Genomic DNA, 18,918 nt, shown 5'->3' on the forward strand with positions numbered 1-18,918 from the left:
TCCTTGTATCCTATTGTTGGTGATCAGAGAGAGGAGATCAGCACCCTCTTCCTCTGCTGTCCCTCTTGAGAAAGTTGTAGACTGCGATTATGTTACACCTCAGCCTTCTTTTCTCCAAGCTAAACAAGGCAAGTGACCTCAGTCATTCCTCATAATTCTTGTCCTTGAGACCTTTAACCATCTCAGTCCTTCTCTTTTGGACGTATTCTAATATTTTGATATCCCTCTTGTATTGAGGTGCCCAAAACTGCACCCAGCACTCAAGGCAGGGCTGACCAGCACAGTGCAGAGCAAGGTGAAACAATCACCTTCCTCAACCAGATGGTGATGCTGTGCCTGATGCACCTCAAGACATGATTGGCCCTTTTGAATATCAAGGCATAGTGCTGACTCACGTTCAATGTGACATTGAACTGGACCTGCATTTCTCTTTCCATGGGGCTGCTCTTCAGACTCTTGTCCACCAATTTGTACCTATAACCAGAATTGCCCCATTCCAGGGGGAGAATCCAGCATTTGATTTTGTCAAATTTCATGCGCTTGGTGATTGCCCAGCTCCCTAGTTTATTCAGATATCTCCATAAGGTCTCTCTACCTTCAAGGCAGTCCACAGCTCCTCCCAGTTTAGTATTGTCAGAAAAATTACTTAACGTACATTTGATTAAACGTACATGATTCTTCTCAGTGATGGCCGGTGACAGGAAAAGAGGTAATGGGCACAAGCTGAAACATAGAAAAAATTTCCGATTAAGTGTAAGAAAATACTTTTTACTTTGAGGGTGATCAAACACTAGCAAAGGTTATCCAAAGATATTGTTGGATCTTCTCATTTGGTTATGTTCAAAATCCAGTGGGACATAGCTGTGAGCAACCTGCTGTAGGTGATGACCCTGGTTTGTGCTGGAGGTTTTATTAGATGATCTTCAGAGATCTCTTCCCACTTCAATCACTCTGGGTTTCCAGCTTGCAGTTAAAATGATGAATGGACTTTATTAATTTAAGGTATGTTTCTTTAGTTGGAGCACTCAAAACTTTATAAATTTTTAGAGGTCATTATAATTTTTGAATGGACCTCTGAATATCATACAGTCGAGCATCCCACTGTCTGTACTCTTTACCTTGATTTAAGGATTATGTATGTAAAAAATACTGCTATATGCAATAATAGTTCTCAGAGTAACTGAAACTACAGTCACCACTGACCATTCTACTCTGCACTAGATATTAAATAAACAACTAAAAAGCTCATAAGAAAAATTGCAAAAAAATAAAATTTGCTTTGTTAGTCAAAATAATCTTTAATAATGTCTCTCTCCATCTCTGATCTAACAATTATGTTTTTGGAATAAATTGAACTGAAAATAATTTTCTTATGTGGATATTTGCACAGTCGTTCCCATTTAGTGTGCAAATTATCTATATGATCTATGGTGAGGCTTGGGTTCAGTGCCTGAACCACCGGGTAATTCCTGCCTTGTCAGGTGTGGCAAGCAGGGTTTATAAGAAAAAAAAAATAGAAAACCAAAAAATACTGGGGAGTGGGAGAATGAGCAAGGCAGATTCAGCACTATAAGGTAGAAAATAGAAGAAAACAGAGAGTAGAAGATGAACAGCAAATGGAATGGATTTAAATAGGCCAGTGATAAAGGAGGATCAATATTTTCAATGTACTGCTAAAAGAAAGTTGGAGGAAGTCTATCAGTAAGCACATGATGAAGTGCTTTCCTTACAAGACAATGTCCTAGTTAATAAAAGTGCAGAATATCCCACTTGTGAGAAGGTTACTACCATATTTACCACAACTCAAGAAAATCTGTACATGGCAGAATGCTCTGTGATTAACAACTCTTTTTGTGAAGGTGTCTGGAGACAGACAGTTATGTATCTGCACTACTCTAAGCTGTAATAAGGGAGTAGCTGTATTCAAAGAACAAAGCTTGACATTTATCTTCTCTGAAAAATAAAAAGATTAAAAGCAAATAGGGTTTTGGTTTGTTTGTTTTTTGGGTTTTTTTGACAGCACTGAAACTCCTTCGTGATTAGCTAGAGAAATATATTAAATATCACTAAAAGGTCATAAGAACTTCTGTGGTCTGAAAACTAGGAGGAGTACAAATTGATAAAGAGATTTGGAGAAAAATATTTTAAAAGTAATGCACTAACGGATGACATTTCTTTTGGAAAGAAGGAACTGATAGAGATGAGGAAGCATAAATTGCCTTTCATTTTATTTTGAAAAAATCTTTGTATAGAAAAGGAAAAAAAAACTGTCATGAATCCTCAAGTACTTTTACTTGAGTAAATGTAAATAGTTGGTGTGAATAGAAAATCAGCCTTTCTTTTGTTACAAAAAGTGACATTTCTCAAATAGTAAATCAACACTTCATAAAACCTCCATCCCTCTTAGTCATTCAAAAATTACAGAACAGAAGTAAGTATTTTAACTGCCTAATGATAATTTCATGGGTTTTGCACTGCATAAACATTCTTTGTATAAATATAAGCTCAACAAGTTCATATTTTGATTGTAGATATAAAGATGTTTTGACATTTTATTCTCTACAATTTAGGTCAGGTTCATCTTATAAAAAAAGGGATTTTTTATTTTTTCAGAGATTCCCAGTCCTTTCTGCTTTATTGAAGAATGCTTCTTTCAGAGAGAGGGGAAATATCTTTTTTTGAACTTTGCAGGCAGAGATTTTAACTCTAAGCACTGGCAGTTGCTGAAGTTTAAAACCTTTGAATTAAATATGGTTAATACAGAGAATAAGTTAAAAGCTGTTTGATTCAGTTAGGGTAATAAATAGGGTTAATAGGGTTATTTTATTCAAATAAATGTATTAAGTCAGAATTTATAAAACTGTTAGACAAAAAATGTGTCAAAAGCCTATAACATAACTTTTTAAACATTTTTGCCAGTGGATTTCCCAAAAAAATGGGAAGCATGAAGAAACTTGTATAAGTCTGTAATGATTAAGATACCAAGATTTCTTCATGGCAAGTGTTTTTAAAGCTTTGAACTCAAGACCTTCTCAGACATTTTCCTTTCATTTTTCTTTAGAAAAAAGTCCAACAGTTCTCCATAAATATCAGTTCACATCTTCATTAAAACAAAAAGCAAAGAAGATCAGAAGAGCAAATTATTAAACTACTAGATTCTTTGCTTAAATTCCATAAATCTGTTCGGCTCCTTTTTGAACCTCAAAATACTTCCTCTTTCCATGAACTCCTGTGGCAGGAAGCTTCAGATATTCATGACCTGCTGTATAAAACCATACTTATATGTCTTTTGGAATTACTATCTATCAGTTTTACCAATTGTCCCCAAGTTCCAGAACTGTGAGAAATGGTGAGTAACAGTACCACTGTCATCTTATACAATACTTTCATGGGTCTGTAAATCTGTTATCATATATCTCTTCAGAGTTTTCCTTTGTAAACCAAAAAACCTAAGATGCTTATTCTTCCATGACTGATGAAGACTCCTCCAAAGTGTGTTAAACTGATCATGACTTGAAAATACTAATTCCCAATGGTCTTTAAATGGTCTCTAAATGGTCTCTCAACAGACTAAAACCCATTTTGCTAAATCATTTTTGCAGAAATGACTGACTCCTATTGCTTTTGCATAAAATTGATAAGACATGAATTAGTTCAAAGGACTCCTGCTACCTAGATAGGAAAATGTTATCTCTGTTTTTCAGATGGAGAAACTGAAAAGTTGAAGATGCTTCCTAAGGCCACAGGGTAAGGTAAGGACAGAGATAGTGCTTCAGCTCTCCAATGCCTGTCTTCTAGTCTAGAATTATAAATGTCAAACATCCTACATAGTCAATGCATAGTTAATAGATAGGATAACAGTAGAGATATTTTGCTTATGTGGAAAATATAAAATAAATACAAAATATTGTATCAATCAATTACTATGTCCTATATTTTCAGCAGATATTCGAAGTATCGGAGGAGAAGTGAAAGGGTGATTTTTATCGTCCTGGCAGACTATACTCAAACAGACTTTTTTTCACTGACTGCAGGCTTGCTTCCATTACAGAGTTCAGGTTTGAAGGAAATTTTTTTCCTGACTACTTCTCATTCATATTCAAAGATTTTCATTCTGTGGTTGTAGTTCTTAAGTATGAACTTATGTGTTATTAAGAAGTATCAGACTAACAACTCTGGAGAATAAAGTTTCATATTTATACCTAGACTAGGTACTGTACAGTTTTTTTCAAAAGGTCAATAGCTACAGGTGTAAAAATGACCCAGATCAAGAAGTGAAGTAGTGATCGAAGTACTGATTTTGTCCCAGACTTCCTACAGATTCTGCACAGCAAATATCCAGACTTTCTTCTCAGTTTAAAAGTATGATACTAAGGATTATTTCCCCTGTAATATTACATGTAAAAGCATTAGCTTTTCAGGAAAGACATGAAGTAATATTTAAAAAAAAAAAGTACAGAGGAAAGCACTTGGAAAAGTAAAAGAAATGAAGTCATTCTTGTTCTACTTCTGGCCACTGGAAAATGAACACCTTGTTGTGCCACTTTTTGTGAAACAGGGAGTCGCATTTTGGTATACACAAACAAAATAGGTGGTGGGAAAACATGGTTCTATTTGTCATTCATAGTTTCAGGCTATTAAAAGGTCATATTGAAAGAGAAAGAAACAATTCTATGCCAGGATGCTCACACTTTGGCAGAAATATTGCAAATATGGAAGTGCTGTATACAATTTAACAAGTACTGAAATAGAGGCTGGATGGTTCTTTCTCCTTTTTATTGGTCACCTTCAGGAGGGCTTGTCCTTTGAAGTATTTGAAAGAATTGACTCTACAGAAAAGTATGTTCATATTTTTCTTAAGGAGTCTAAAAAGCTATGACTTTAACAATCTTTTGTAACTGGTACAAAATGTACCAACATTGGTCTTTGTAGAGCATCATACAAGCTCTCCACATGGACACCACTTCACAAATGTAAGGTGACACATGTCCAGAGCCAAAGATTGCTATTTTCCTTTAAAAAAATTTCCTGAGGATAAAGTGGTCATTATGGTCAAAATCCAGTCACTAAACAGTTTTTCAGAGACGTATGTCAGAGAGAGGAGCAACTGTTCCTTTAGTAGTGAATCCAAAAAAAATCCGGTATAAAGAACTGTTCATAGACTTTTGGATCTTTGAGCAGCAAGGTATTTGTTTATTCAACGTTGGGAGCAAGCCAGCTCGTGTTGGACAAACTTACTCAACTTGAAAGTGCAAAAGCAAGCTATTTTATACACTTTAGATACATGGTTACATCATTTAACATATATATTAATAAACAGGCTAGTCTCTGGGCAGAGTCCATCCAGACATGCACAATCTTCTATTGTGGGGGTCTTCTCCTCAAGCCTTCATCCCTCTGGTGGTTGCCATGGACATCTTCCTCAATTTGACCTCTTCAATTAGGTGACCTGAATTCTTCAAGCTTGCAAAATCCTGGCTCTGGGCCTTCTAGGTCTTATTCAAACGTCTAGTTTACCTAATTTATTACTGTGTGTGTACTACTCCTATTCTTTCTATAATAAGGCCTTTGGTCCAGTGAGCAGAACAGAACATGATATTAACCAGTGCTCCTAAAATGTTCTAGCAAAACAGGTATTGGGGTTTCTTAGCAGGTCAAGATATCTTAGTTAACTCTTTTAGTCCTGGTTCCTGTTTCAGCAGCCCCACTGCAGCCTCATTGTGCCGGGGTCTGGGCAGGGCAGAACAGGCTCCCCAGATGTGCTCCTATGCCCTGTCTTACAAGGTGGTTGTGGAGGTACTCGGGGGCTGACATGCCAAACTGCTCCTCAGCATCCAGAGATGTCATGTAAGAGTTTGGAAGAAGAAAAAATCAAGACTAATAATGAAAGAGTAGATACAGTGCAAGTGTGCAGTAGATAATGATTCAAATTCTAAAAACTACACTACAGGAAATTGCCTCTGTTGCTGAATTATTACAACAACATATGATATCATTAAGAATTTTTCATTAAGGACTTCTCTGTGAGCATGCGTGCAACTTGATCTTACTTAGTCTGTGGTATTTAATGAGTTACTCAATTATTGTACCAGAGTCTGTTAAGAAAGAAAATAAAGTGCTGAAAGTCTAAATTGTGCTGACCTACACAGGAAACTCCAGGCACCTACAGTCAGAATGGATTTATGGCCATCAGTTACACTGGCAACAGCTTTCTCCTGGTTTTTACCAAGTGACATGTTCTTCCTCAATATAGCATATCATCTTTCACAGGCTTACTGTGAATCTCCTATTAATGTAATAAATACTTTTTCTTATTATTGACTAAAACTATTTATTTTGTCTTCTTATAAATCATGCCATACATATGGATTTACATCCTATATATAAGGATACTTTCTCCTCCTGATGAAAATTACTTTTGTGTTCCTGAAACCATATCTTCAACAGAGAGGAACAACAATTCAATCACCCTTCATAGGTGTCAATAAAAACAGAATTTATCATGAGAAGAATTTCTTTTGTTTAAAGCAGGTGCTGTATATCGAGCACATGGTGTTTTCCATAGGGTATTCCACATAGTTTTTGCAGGATATTATAAAGCAAACTGAGAGCAATTAATGTTGATGAAAAATAATGCTAATAGAAAATTATCTGCATGCAATCACTGAATATCTCTTTGTTAAACCTGATGTACTGTTGGCACAACATTTCTGTTCAGGTCACCAACACTGGAAGGCTTTTGCCCAGCGCTGACATTTACTTAATGCTATGTAGGTCAGTTCAAACTAATATCTGATCTTTAAGACATAAATTATGAAAGACATAATTCATATCAAGACAAATTAGAGTCTTTTCAGCATACAGTACATAACATGTTCTAATAACAGCATTTTCATCTATTCATTAGAGACATGAATCGCAGAATTAATTATTCTACTTAAATAGTGAAAAAGACCTTGAGACCAGAGAATACAGAAAGATTCAGAATTATATTTTGTATCAACAGCAAATACAATTCCATGTTTAATACTTATCTTTCCGGGGTTTAATACTTCAATTTAAAATTATTTTGGTATTACAGTAGGTGGATAATTAGTCTGCTCTATCATTTGATGCCGTAAGGTCCACCTGTTTTTTTCTTATTTTCCCAATTTTATAAGCTTTATAAGAAGTAGAAGTAGATTTTAGAAGCAGCAGCCCTTATTCCTCACCCTTTGGTACCCTCTTGTTTACACATTCCTCAACCTTCTTACCCCATTCCATGCTCCCCATATCAATTCTACCCCTGAATTCAGTAGAAAATGTTTAGTCTTCTGTCAAGGCAAGGCCTAGGCTATTTAGAGAACACTCATATCTTGGCTGGAACAACAGAACACAGTCAAGAACTGGGTTACCGTGTACCCTCTGTACACTGAAGATGATGAAGATGATGAAGAAGCGGTCCCAAAAGCCACCAGACTCAATTCCTGGGGAGTGGGCCAGGGGGTGGACCAGGGCAAAAGTTACAGGATGGACAAAACTTGGATTGGTCAAGCAGTATTATAAAATGTAACATCTCAGGTACAGCCTGCGCGTGCATCCTGTAACATCTATGCCTTGGCACAAATTAAACCCTTTCCTTATCTCACCCTCTATTAACTGCTTGGGAGTTTTTTCTTAGCAACATTTTAGGCATCAATTGAATTTGATTTTTAAGAAAATCAGTCAAGAAACAATCAAAATTAAAAAACTAATAGTGAAGGAAAACTACATAATAATATTAATGGGAGTAGTGATATTAGATCATATTAGATGTGATTGTGCCAACATGATAAAGAATCTTTTTTTTATATGTTTTCTCATTTAACTGGTGTGAAAAACTGTTGAATTATTCTATTAATACTATTACAACTTTACTAATTCTAAAATTCTGTATTATGTAAGTAAATGGTCAGGTGTTCCTGTCTCCTAAAACATCAGTTAATAGGTGACATGCTTATATCTTGTGCAAATAGAGATATGTTGGGTTAGTTTTTGTATCCTTTGTCACTGCAATGAATTTGAAGAAGGACAACAGTTTACTCAACATCTCATAACCTCCAAGAATGACTAATTTTAATAATTTTGGTCAAAGTTAGTAGTCTTTGATTGGATTTCCTCTTTCATTTAAAAGTAGTCTTACTGCTTTCTCGGTTTAATTTTACATACATTTCTTAAAACCTTCCTGTGTTTGCTTTCTTTGTTGCTATTTACCTTCAAGGTGACACTGAATTTTTTTAAAGAGAAAATCTATTACAGACCTTCATAAAGGTTTTCTGCTGAATTAGTGCCGAAAAAACACAGAATCTCACTGGGGATCCATCAAACACCTTCAAATAGCCTGAAACATCACAAACATTAGGATGGTTTACTTTTGGTAATGCAGCTGAATTGCTTGGGGTCTATTCCCTATTTAAAACAGATAAAATTAATCTAACAGACATGGGCTAATATTTTCTGTGACTATGCTGTAAGCTGTGCTGTACAGATAAGCTCCAGAAAAGACTAAAAAAATAAATTTAGCCCAAATAGTTTTTGCTGTACATACTGCACTGTCACCCTCAGAATGTCAACGCAATTGCTATTACCTTATCAGTAATTAACTTATGCACTGTCCATCTTTATTGTCTGCTCTCATCTTTCATTTACTTGGAATTCAACTAGTCTCATTTTAGTGGTAAAGAAATCATTCATTGGCAAGTTCAGCTAAGTAAATTTTCCTTTCCTAAAACAAAACTTGAAAATGCCTCAGAACAATTTACTGTTATATTATTCGCACAGAATAAGCATCATCACATCATCTTCATGATTATAAGACTTTGATTAGACAACAACTAATCCTATCTAGACGTTCAGAGGACATCTGCTGAACTAAAGGGTTTTCTGTAGTCATTTCATATGACTACATAATATCTGGATTTTGTAGCATACTAAGGATGTGCAGTAATTCTTCAATCATCATGATCCAATGCAGGGATGATTGTATGGTAAGTTAGGGCCTTGTGATGATCTGAGCATGTCCTGTGATTAAGAGGTGAGTGATATGTTATTTAAACATTGACTGTTCATCCTGTTTTAATGCTGTAGGAGCTAGAGCCATTAGATAGAGCAGGTTGTAGTAAATCAGAAATGAAACAGAAGATATAATTTCCTTGGTCTTTGGGTTCTCAGTCCTAGAATTAAGTATCTGCCAAAGGATTTGCAGTAGGTTGGAGGATATTTTCTGGTTGACATACTGCAGAACTACATTCCTTCTTACAGAAAATGCCAAAGGAAGGTAGAAGCTACAAAATGCACCAGTGGAATAATAAAGGCAAGTGATTAGAAAACACAGATGTAAGTCAGGCTGGAGAAGACAACCCCTAGAAAATTTTAATTAAAGCCCTTGAGATCAAAGTTATGTCAGATTATCAAAATATTTATTAAATGGATTTACCTCCTAATCAATAACTTTTATGATACAAAACTTTTAGTTTTGTATATAGGTGAATACTGAGAAAAAAAATTAAGCAAGTATGATACTCAAGAAGATCGGAACTGAAAAAGTTTACAGACTCCATGCCTTTCTATTCCTATGTTATACTGTACTGCCTAGGAAAGACCTGTGTCTGGAAATACAGTTTCTCTCCTTTTTTACCTTCCAGACTATTTACTGTGAAGAGCCACTGCCAAAAGTAGAATTAGCCTTACTTGGAAAGTGGAAGCTACAATGGCAGCTGTCCATATGTATAATCAAAACGCTTTTTAGGGGAAAATAAAAGACTGGTAAAATAATCCAAAAGTATTTTAGGAAAATAATGGAGTTCTTATATATTACACAACACCACTAAACTCAAAGAATGAAAAATATGGGTTAAGTCTTTGAAGAACTACTTATATAATTAAGCATATAAATCTCAAATAGCATTATTTTGCTATCACTGAATTTAAGATTAATAAGTAACAAATATCAAAGACCATTATCTTGCTGTCATTTAAGATTTCTATGACTTTAGAGTTTCTAAGTTGGACTTGAATGGAGATCTCAGAAGGATAGCAATTCAGCTATCCTTCAGCTATCTTAATATCTTTGTGTTTAATATATGATTCTGACTATTGTCTAAGGAATTTTTTAAATCTTCAAATTATAGGAGATAGTATATAGCATGAAGAAGATCAACCTCTTTGCAGTATTTTAATACTGATGCATCGAAAAAGCGTTCAATTAAAAAAACCCGAAAGCCTACAGTCTTTCATTATTAGAACACTAAATTGCACAGACTCATATCACTAACTTTTAAGCACTTTTGTTTGGTCCCCCTTCTCTGTTCCAAATGCAATATAATTGAATTCATAGTAAATCTGTCTGCATGAAGAGGAATGGTTATCTAGCCAAAATAAAACTATGTCTAAACTAAAATGTTCATAGAATGATTCAGAACCAATGTGCAAAAATGAGTGCAGGTATTGTGCTAAAGTGGTGTTAAGACATGGTTTCAAGCAGTTCTAAGAGATAAAACTATAGAATATTTGCTCATTTGACATTCAGTAAAAATGACACAGTTTGGCAGTGCAACAAAGCAGTCTCTGGGACTCTTTCTGTCATATCAAATATGTCGAAATCACAACAGCTGGTGCTGGCTCAAAGTCACTCAAGCACCAGCAGATCAGTTCATAAGATCAGGCTTTTTAAAATGTTGTGTAACATCTGTCCACAACAAGGAATCTGCATCAGATCAGATTTCATATGTCTTTCTACTGACATATAAAACCATTGTAAATTTTGATTTTTGTGCTTTAATATACACAGTGCAGTCACATGTTTGTAGTAAGGCAGCTTTGACCTTGAGCTACAGCTGTGGCCTGGCAAAGGAACAAGTAAAACATCATTAAGGAAGAAAGTGTGAGAAAGAGAAGAAAAACAGCTGCAGATAGAGGAATGTGTCTGGACATGAGAAGAGATGCTGATGACCTGTCAGGCGCATGCACAGAAGGTAGAGATCAATTAGCGATGAGATACAGATGCGTGAACAAGAGAACTTAACCAATGACATATATTATATTAGCATGTGGACAGAGGAAAAGCAGATAAAAAGAACAAGTTTGTTTACAATAAAAGCTTTTGCCTGCCAACCTGCAGTCTGAGAGCATCATTTAGGCCACCGTCACATGTTCACAATTGTTTTGTATCTCATTGCCTCTATTGCAGAGTTACTTGTGACTGTTGAGGTGCCATTTTATGGTTGTGGAACATGTTGGTATGATAATTTAGAAAATCAACCCACTGCAATCAAGAAGACGAAAGATGATGCTACCTTTTCAGTCTTGTTTCCTGCTTTCATACTCAGTCCTTTCAGTGTGTTCTTTCTTCATATATGACTCCATTACTTGTCCTAAGTCCTGTAGACTAACCTGTTCAAGATCTAAATAATGACATTTTCTTCAGTTTTATATCATCATTCTGAACTTGAATTTTGTCCAAAAGCTCATATAATCAATAACCAGTATTGTTTGAACAAGGTTTGCTTTTATTAAAAAAAAAAAAAAAAAGGAAAAAAGTAGTGGAATGAAGCAGAATAAAGTAAAAGATCCTGCATCTCTTGTTGGTCTTGTAATTGTAAATGCCCTACTGAGAATTATTATAGACTCACCAGCTCTCCTTGCCCCTATAGGATACACCAAAATTGAACCATTCTAATCTATTCTTTCACTTCAACCAAATACTTGAACTGATGAAGAGAGAAAAAATGTATTTCAAAGTGGAAATTCATTAACTGGGGAAACAGTTAACAGATACCTTGAAAGCTTGAAGGTCCAGGGACACGACATCAACCTTTTGTGTCCAGTGATGGGCAGATCAGTGTGGCTGCTCTTCTAATTCACATCCCTCTCTCTTCAGCTGCTAGGCTAATCCTGGTAAATTTACCAGAGAAAAAACTTTAGCATGCCCCTATAATAACAGAATTATCCACATCTGAATCTTTAAACACTGGATCTTTACAAAACAAATTACACCACATGCCATAGTTGCCTTTCATTTACTAACGTCATTTCAGTCTGTGACCGATATACCAACTATGCTACCAAAAATTTATATGCACTAAATTAGCACTGAAATACCATGGTAACCACTATTCTCTGTCTGCTGTTTCCCTGACCACAGAGTCTAACAATTCTACAGACACTATTTTCTTCTTGCACCCTGTTGCGTTTTTGCCCTTTTCACATTCATTAATTTCATATGTGTTTTCTCTTCTGGGTATATTGTTTTCTTGTCTTGAGTATAAGATTATATAGTCAGCATAAATATTACTGGTTTACTGTGTGCTGTGTTTACGCTAAGTCCACTTGAGAACCCCTTTATTAATTTTAATTGTCCCTCTCAAGATGAACTTTGGTTTCTTTAAAAACCTGTAAAAAAATTGAAAAAACCCACCGCTTTGGCTTTTCAGCTATCTCTTTTCATCAATCTAATATACTGGTGCTCTGTTTTACTGAGAAATTCCAGAAGATAAAGATGAGTCAAAGTTTCCTGAGGCATAAGAAGTTGTACTTGTTGGGTTTTCTGAGCTAAAATGAACATTGGTATAAAAAAATGCCAAAGTAACTAACTTGATGTAAGTTCTTCCATGTCAGGTAACTAATTTCATGTAAGAATACAATTTTTAGTTTATTATCTAGTGAAATTTTCTCTGACATATATTTCATTAAATACTTTCAGTTAAATGTAAGAAATCACTTTCCTACTATACGGGTAATGAAACACAATCACAGGTTACCAGGAGAGGTTGTGGAGTCTCAGACCTTGGAGATACTAAAAATCTGACTGGATGCAGATTTTGTGAAAACTTATGTAGGTGACTATACTTTGTGCAGAGGGGTTGGATTAGGGGATCTCCTGAAAGGCCGTCTCACCTCAGCTACTCTGTGATTTTCTGAACTGCAAATTCTGTGGAAATACTCTGATTCCAGGCACCAGAGGATAAAACATTGCCTTAGGGGCACCTCTCTGGCCAGCCTTGGTGTTGACCAAGTTGAAGAGAATCATTGCTTAAAAGCAGCTAGCTTTGTTCAAGTATAAACCACCTATCAAAAGGGAGAAAAGTTAGACTAAAAGGGATGTAAAAAACCCAATAAGTAAGATTTAGATTAACTCTTGATCTTTTTTTACTGCTTCAAACTGCATCTCTTTTTCCCATTAGCTCTTCTATTTTCTCCTGTTCCTGGAAAACAATGTTTTTGTCATTTAGACAGCCTTAATGAAAGAAATCTACAGACAAGGCTGCAGAAACAGAAAAGAGGCAACAAAATAAATTGCTTAAGTGGAAAAGAAAACAACCTTTGTTTCCTAAGTTCTTGTTTTTCTATTTATCTCTCTGTGTCAGGCTTTCAGCTGTGTCAGCTCACCTGAATTCTGGCTAAGTTATATAAGAAAGGCAGAGATAAGAGGTCATGGGGTTGTCCAGAGTTGAAGGATGCCCCTCAATAACAGGATGTGCTACTTTCAGGAGCAGTAAGCTTGGGCTATTCAAGCTCAGTACACTATAATACAAAATGTTTTGGAGATTTACTGACCAGATGGAGGTTCACCTCTCCCTACCATATAACCAATGCTATGTAACCAGAAAAAAGTGTGCCAAAGAAGCTATCAAAATTTCAGGAAATGCAGAAGAAGAAGATACAGAGAAAGCCCATAATTTTTAACCTGCTAAGGTCAGAACATGATGTTAGTGAAAAATCAGTCTTGTATTAGAAATTTACCCTAATCTCCTGTAGTCACATTCTTTACTCTGCTTTATCTAATCAAATTTTGCCATCAGCCCAATGATACAAGTGAACAAAAATTAGTGAACAAAAATTAGCTGAATGCTACCTTCACAGACAGAAAAAAAATTACACTGTCTGCATGGAACAGGCAGGTGCTGCTTTCTTTTTGCATTCTTGAAAAGAAATAGATGCTGTGTCATTTATTTATCTATGTAGGTGGCCCAAGAAAGCAATCTGGGTGAGTTTTTTAACTTTGGCTTATCTGGTCTAATTCTCAATAAAAGGCTATACAGATTCCTTAAACTCTGCACGGTACAGTAGGATTTAGTGTAGAAATAGAGAAGGCTTAAGTACAAAGGAGCAGTGTGAGACTGTTCTCACCTATACTAGTATTTACTTACGCTCATTTTACAGGGCTTGAATGTATTTGCAGTTGCAGCTTGACAGGATTTGAGACTGAAACTGGGGAGAGAGGTGATCTTAAGCTGAACACAATATGGAAGAAGAGAACAGAAAGTACTTTAGTTAAAACTTTATTTACATAGTAGGAGGAACAGGGGAGCAAGAGATGGAAAAGAAGAACAATCCTGCATCTGTTTCTATACATGAGAGAGAGACATTCTTCTTCAAAATTGTGCTGCGATTGTTATACTATCAGAAAATTTTCTTTCTACTTAAAATAAAACCAAACAAGAAACAACTTTTAATTAGTACCTTCAGCCTACATCCATTTAAATTATGGTTCAGAAAGTTCTTAAGGCAAACAAAACAATTCAGGTGAAAATCTCCCAGTTTAGTCATGGGTATTTGAACAACAAATAAATTGCAATTACCTTGGTAGATGCTGAATCAGCTTACCAACAAACACTGTAATATTAACTATTTTGAACCAGCCTTTTTCTAAATCAGACGGAGGGACACAAGGGCAGAGCTGATAATATCAAACATTATAAATGCAGCATAATAACACTTCAACTGCTTATCCTCAGATTTTCTGAGGTGTTTCTCTTTAACACACACACATTATTTCCATGCCCATGATGCCTTAAATCCCTAATAGTTTTTTATTTTTCTAATATTTGTAAGACTTGTAAGTTTTATAGGTAGACTCTAAAAGCAGCATCCCTTGTCCCTTCTCCCTATCCCTTTCCCTGTAGCACCTTTGTTTACACATTCCTTAACCCTCTTACCCCATTCTATGCTCCCTATATCAATCCTACTCCTGAATCTAGCAGAGATGTTTAGTCTTTTGTCAAGGTAAGGCCTAGATTGTTGGCAGAACAGCATATCTGGGCCTAAACCACAGAATAGGTCAAGAATTAGGTAACTATGTACCCTTTGTGCTCTGATGATGATGAAGGTGATGAAGTAGGTGGTCCCGAAATGCACCCCAGACCCATTTTCAGGGGGTGGATCCGGGGCGGACCAGAGTAAAAGCCACAGGGTGGACACATCTGGGATTGGATGGATGGTATTATAAAATGTAACCTCTCGGGCACAGGGGCGCGCGTCTTGTAACATCTTAGCCTTGGCAAATAAACCCTTTCTTATCTCACCCCTAATTAACTGCTCTGGAGATTTTTTCACCACCATAAATCCCACGGCAACACCCATTACAAGTTGTTGACAGAAATGTTCTCTGCTGACTTAACTGCATTCTTCTGAAGGTAGGGAGTACTTTGTCCCCTGCATCCAATTTAGACTGTGTCTAATGTAATTGTTCTGCCTCATTTCCACCGGTATAACTTTTCAGAAATTAGGCACCAGCAAACTTGTATTGTATTTTTGATAATATTTGCCCAACAACTTACATGATGGTAAGTGTTTTTCACTACAGTATTAACGTGAGCAGTCATAAAGGTGGCCTGGTGTGTTGGGTCTGGTTGAACTGGAGTTCATTTCCCCATAGTAGCCCTCACAGTGCTGTGCTTTGCCCTGGTAGCTAGAAGGATGTTGGTAGCACACTGGTGTTTTGGCTACTGCTGAGCACAGCATCAGCACTGTAACATTCCTTCCTCAATTGAGGGCAAGACCCTGGGAGGGGACCCAAGTAGGCCAGTTAACCCAAATCGACCAAGGGAGTATTTGAGACCATATCGTGTCAGCTCAGATATAAAAGCTAAGGCAAGGAGCGGGAAGGTGGACATTCATTGCCTCCAGTGGCTGCCTGCTGAGAAACCATTACACGTGCTGAAGCCCTGCTTCTTGGGAGTGGCCAACCATTGCTGCTGATGGGAATAAACCATGCAATCTTTCACTTTGCTTCACTTTTGCTCGTGCAAGCTTCCACTTTGCTTTTGCTTTAAATAAACTGCCTTATCCCAACCCACGAGTTGTTTTTCCACCTTACTCTCTCCCCTGTCTGGTTGGGAAGGGGAGTGACAGAACGGCTGGGTGGGTATCTGGCGTCCAGCCAAGGTCAACCCACCACACCTGGTTAAAAAGATAAAATTACTAACAGAAGAAAATGGCTCCTGAAAAATATTGAGAGAAAAATTGCCTGCCAAAGCAGGAGCTGGAAGTCTCAGAACAAGGCCTGTGAACTAGAAATGTCCTTAAAAACTGCATCTGGTAACTTTGGAGGACAGCTGGGTATCAAGAATCTCTAGACATCCTGAGATACCATCAGTAAGAACAAAACCAAGAAGCTCTAATGACAATTTATCATCTGAAAAAGTAGAAGTAGCCAGGGAAAATAAAATTAGTCTTGAAGAACTGAAAGCATAATTTAATTATCTAATTATTGGCTGTTACAGATGAAAAATCGAAATTAACAACATTATTGACTGCTTGAAGTGGTGTAGTTCTACTCCCTCTTATATCTTTAGGCTATAAAAAGAGCTTCATTTTTACCTAAAATGGAGTTTCTTTCTCTGAGAACTTCTCATTCTATAATTAATTTTCCTTTCCTGAAAAGATTGAATTTCACATGAACTTTTTCTACAAGATTTTGGATGATGACTCTGGACTCTGCGACATGGACCCTCTTTGAAGTGACTCTGTCTCTCTTTGTGTCCACTTTGGTCCCACCTTGGGGTCAGTTTCGTTTGTCCTCACACCTTTGGGATGGTTGGATCCAACTTTGGGACTGATTTATCCTCCGCTTGGGATGGTTTCACCCTTTCTGAAATATACTTCACTTGATACCCCTTCTATATATATTCATAAAAGTAACCTATCATAAGCATATCTGCTTTAATATTGTTGATAAGTTTCTTCACTAATAAATTAATTATAACCTGTAATGTACCTACTTGGTTGCTGTTATTATATTGGTTGTTGCTGTAGTTGATCACTGTCCTGTTATTGATTGACATTGATTAATCATTGATTGCTGATAGTAATTTGTAATAGCTTGATATATTTATATATATTTGCTTTATTGATCTAAGGTATACTTTCTAGTGGTGATTTCTGTGGATTTGTGATAATCTGCAATAAAGTAGAGAAATTTAGAGGATAAAAGCTTCCATGTCTTTGTGTATTAAGAAATCCTATGAGCCCAGTATGGCACTCTTTGCATACCCATAGTCTTAGATCATAACAGCTATCTACATAATTATCCACATCATATATCCATACATTGTATACGACTTTTTTTTCCTGTATGTTGTGTCTTTCTTTACTCCTGGTAAAAAGAGAAAGAAATATTTTGATAGAAACTCACAAATCTACATGGTGAAGCTACATAGGTGAAACTCATCTTTAAACTCCAGATTTGAATTTTGCAGGCTAAAACTTTGATTCAACCCATTACTGACAAGCTGTGCATTTAGGAGCCAGAATTTGATAAGCCTCTCACTTGTATTCTTTTGCTTACTCTTGAAAACAGTAATTAAGTGTAATTACGTGGAAAAAGTGAGGACTGAAAAACGTACACTTGCAAACCTGTCTTTCAAATTACGGTTAAAATATAGATTCTCTGATCCCTTTATTCTCCAAACACAGCAGGAAATTGCAGTGCATACTATTTTGTTCAGTGCAATAGATCTCAGGATAGATGTAGGAAGGATTGTGTTCTATGCAGTCACATTTGTCTTTGAAACACTTTTTAATAGGGGGGTCAAAAATAAAGGCATTCATTGCACATAGAAACTGGCTTGTAGGTTCTAAAAATAAAATGATGCAACTATAAAATCATAATTTTCTGTGTTGATTCTTTGTTTCAACTTAGTTACTCTGTTTCAGAAGTCACTTATTCAGGAATTTTGCTGTGCCATAGGGACAAAATTACTTCTACAGCTTATTTCTCTGTGTAGACAATTACTTATGCTTTATCTTTTCAGTAAAACTGCAGACTTTCAATATGAACTTAGGTATCTATTTCACTTTCTTGCACAAAAAATAAGAAACAGCCTATCTAAATTGTAGAATATGTAAGAAAACATGTGATATTTATAAAGTTTATGTTTTGCTGTTACAGTAGAAATAACTCAAAATATAAAATTACAGTAATTGCATGTTATGATTACATAGGAAATCTATATACAACTAAAAACTAAAGGATTTTATCTACTCCCTTGATGTTGCCTTTGAGGTCTCAATAAAATAGCAATGGACAAAAGCGCAAATGTTCAGAACTTATTTCTTTATAGCTTCTCTGAACTCTTTCTGCCCTTTAAGGAATTGAAGAAGAAAGAGAAAACTTTCATAGAACTTTTCTGTACTATAAAACAAATTCAAAATAACCATGAAGCACCTCTTTCTATTGTGCAATTAAATCCATTTCAAGAAGGAAATCATAAGTTTGGTTTTGCTCTAGGGAAATATATTTTTAATATTTCCACCTCAAATCTTTATTCCACAGATAAAAAAGACAATTTATTCTAGTTGAGGATAAAGTTAAAGCACACATCACAAATTAACAGAATCATCTTACAGATTCTAATATAATCCTACACATAATGAATATTATAGTTCTACATATGATAAATGAAATTAATTCTGATTAAAGACATGGAAGAACAAAAAACTCTACCTGGAATATCAGTAGCAACAAGCTACTGTTTGTTGCTGTAAGCTATCTCTTGTGTACCAATAAAAGTGGCTACTGAGTTCAGCCCAGTTCTGTGAACATCTTCAGTTGGGAATTAGCTTGTGATCAAAGTTTTCAAATATGCATCATTTAAATATCAGATTCTTAAATCCGTAAGG

The 18,918-nt window shown here is 35.8% G+C and overlaps 1 long non-coding RNA gene across 1 annotated transcript in view; it reads left to right on the forward strand.

Moving 5' to 3' along the window:
* LOC113942135 overlaps positions 1–16,727 on the forward strand; it is a 47,222-nt gene extending 30,495 nt beyond the window's left edge. The window contains exons 2-3 of the long non-coding RNA XR_003525853.1: positions 3,705–3,752; positions 16,682–16,727. This is a non-coding gene — a long non-coding RNA (uncharacterized LOC113942135). The remainder of the gene's footprint in view (positions 1–3,704; positions 3,753–16,681) is intronic.
* The last annotated feature ends 2,191 nt before the right edge of the window (positions 16,728–18,918 follow it).

Source organism: Corapipo altera, unplaced genomic scaffold (genome assembly GCF_003945725.1).
Source record: "Corapipo altera isolate COAL_440 unplaced genomic scaffold, ASM394572v1 2b, whole genome shotgun sequence".
In the NCBI taxonomy this organism is placed as follows: domain Eukaryota; kingdom Metazoa; phylum Chordata; class Aves; order Passeriformes; family Pipridae; genus Corapipo; species Corapipo altera.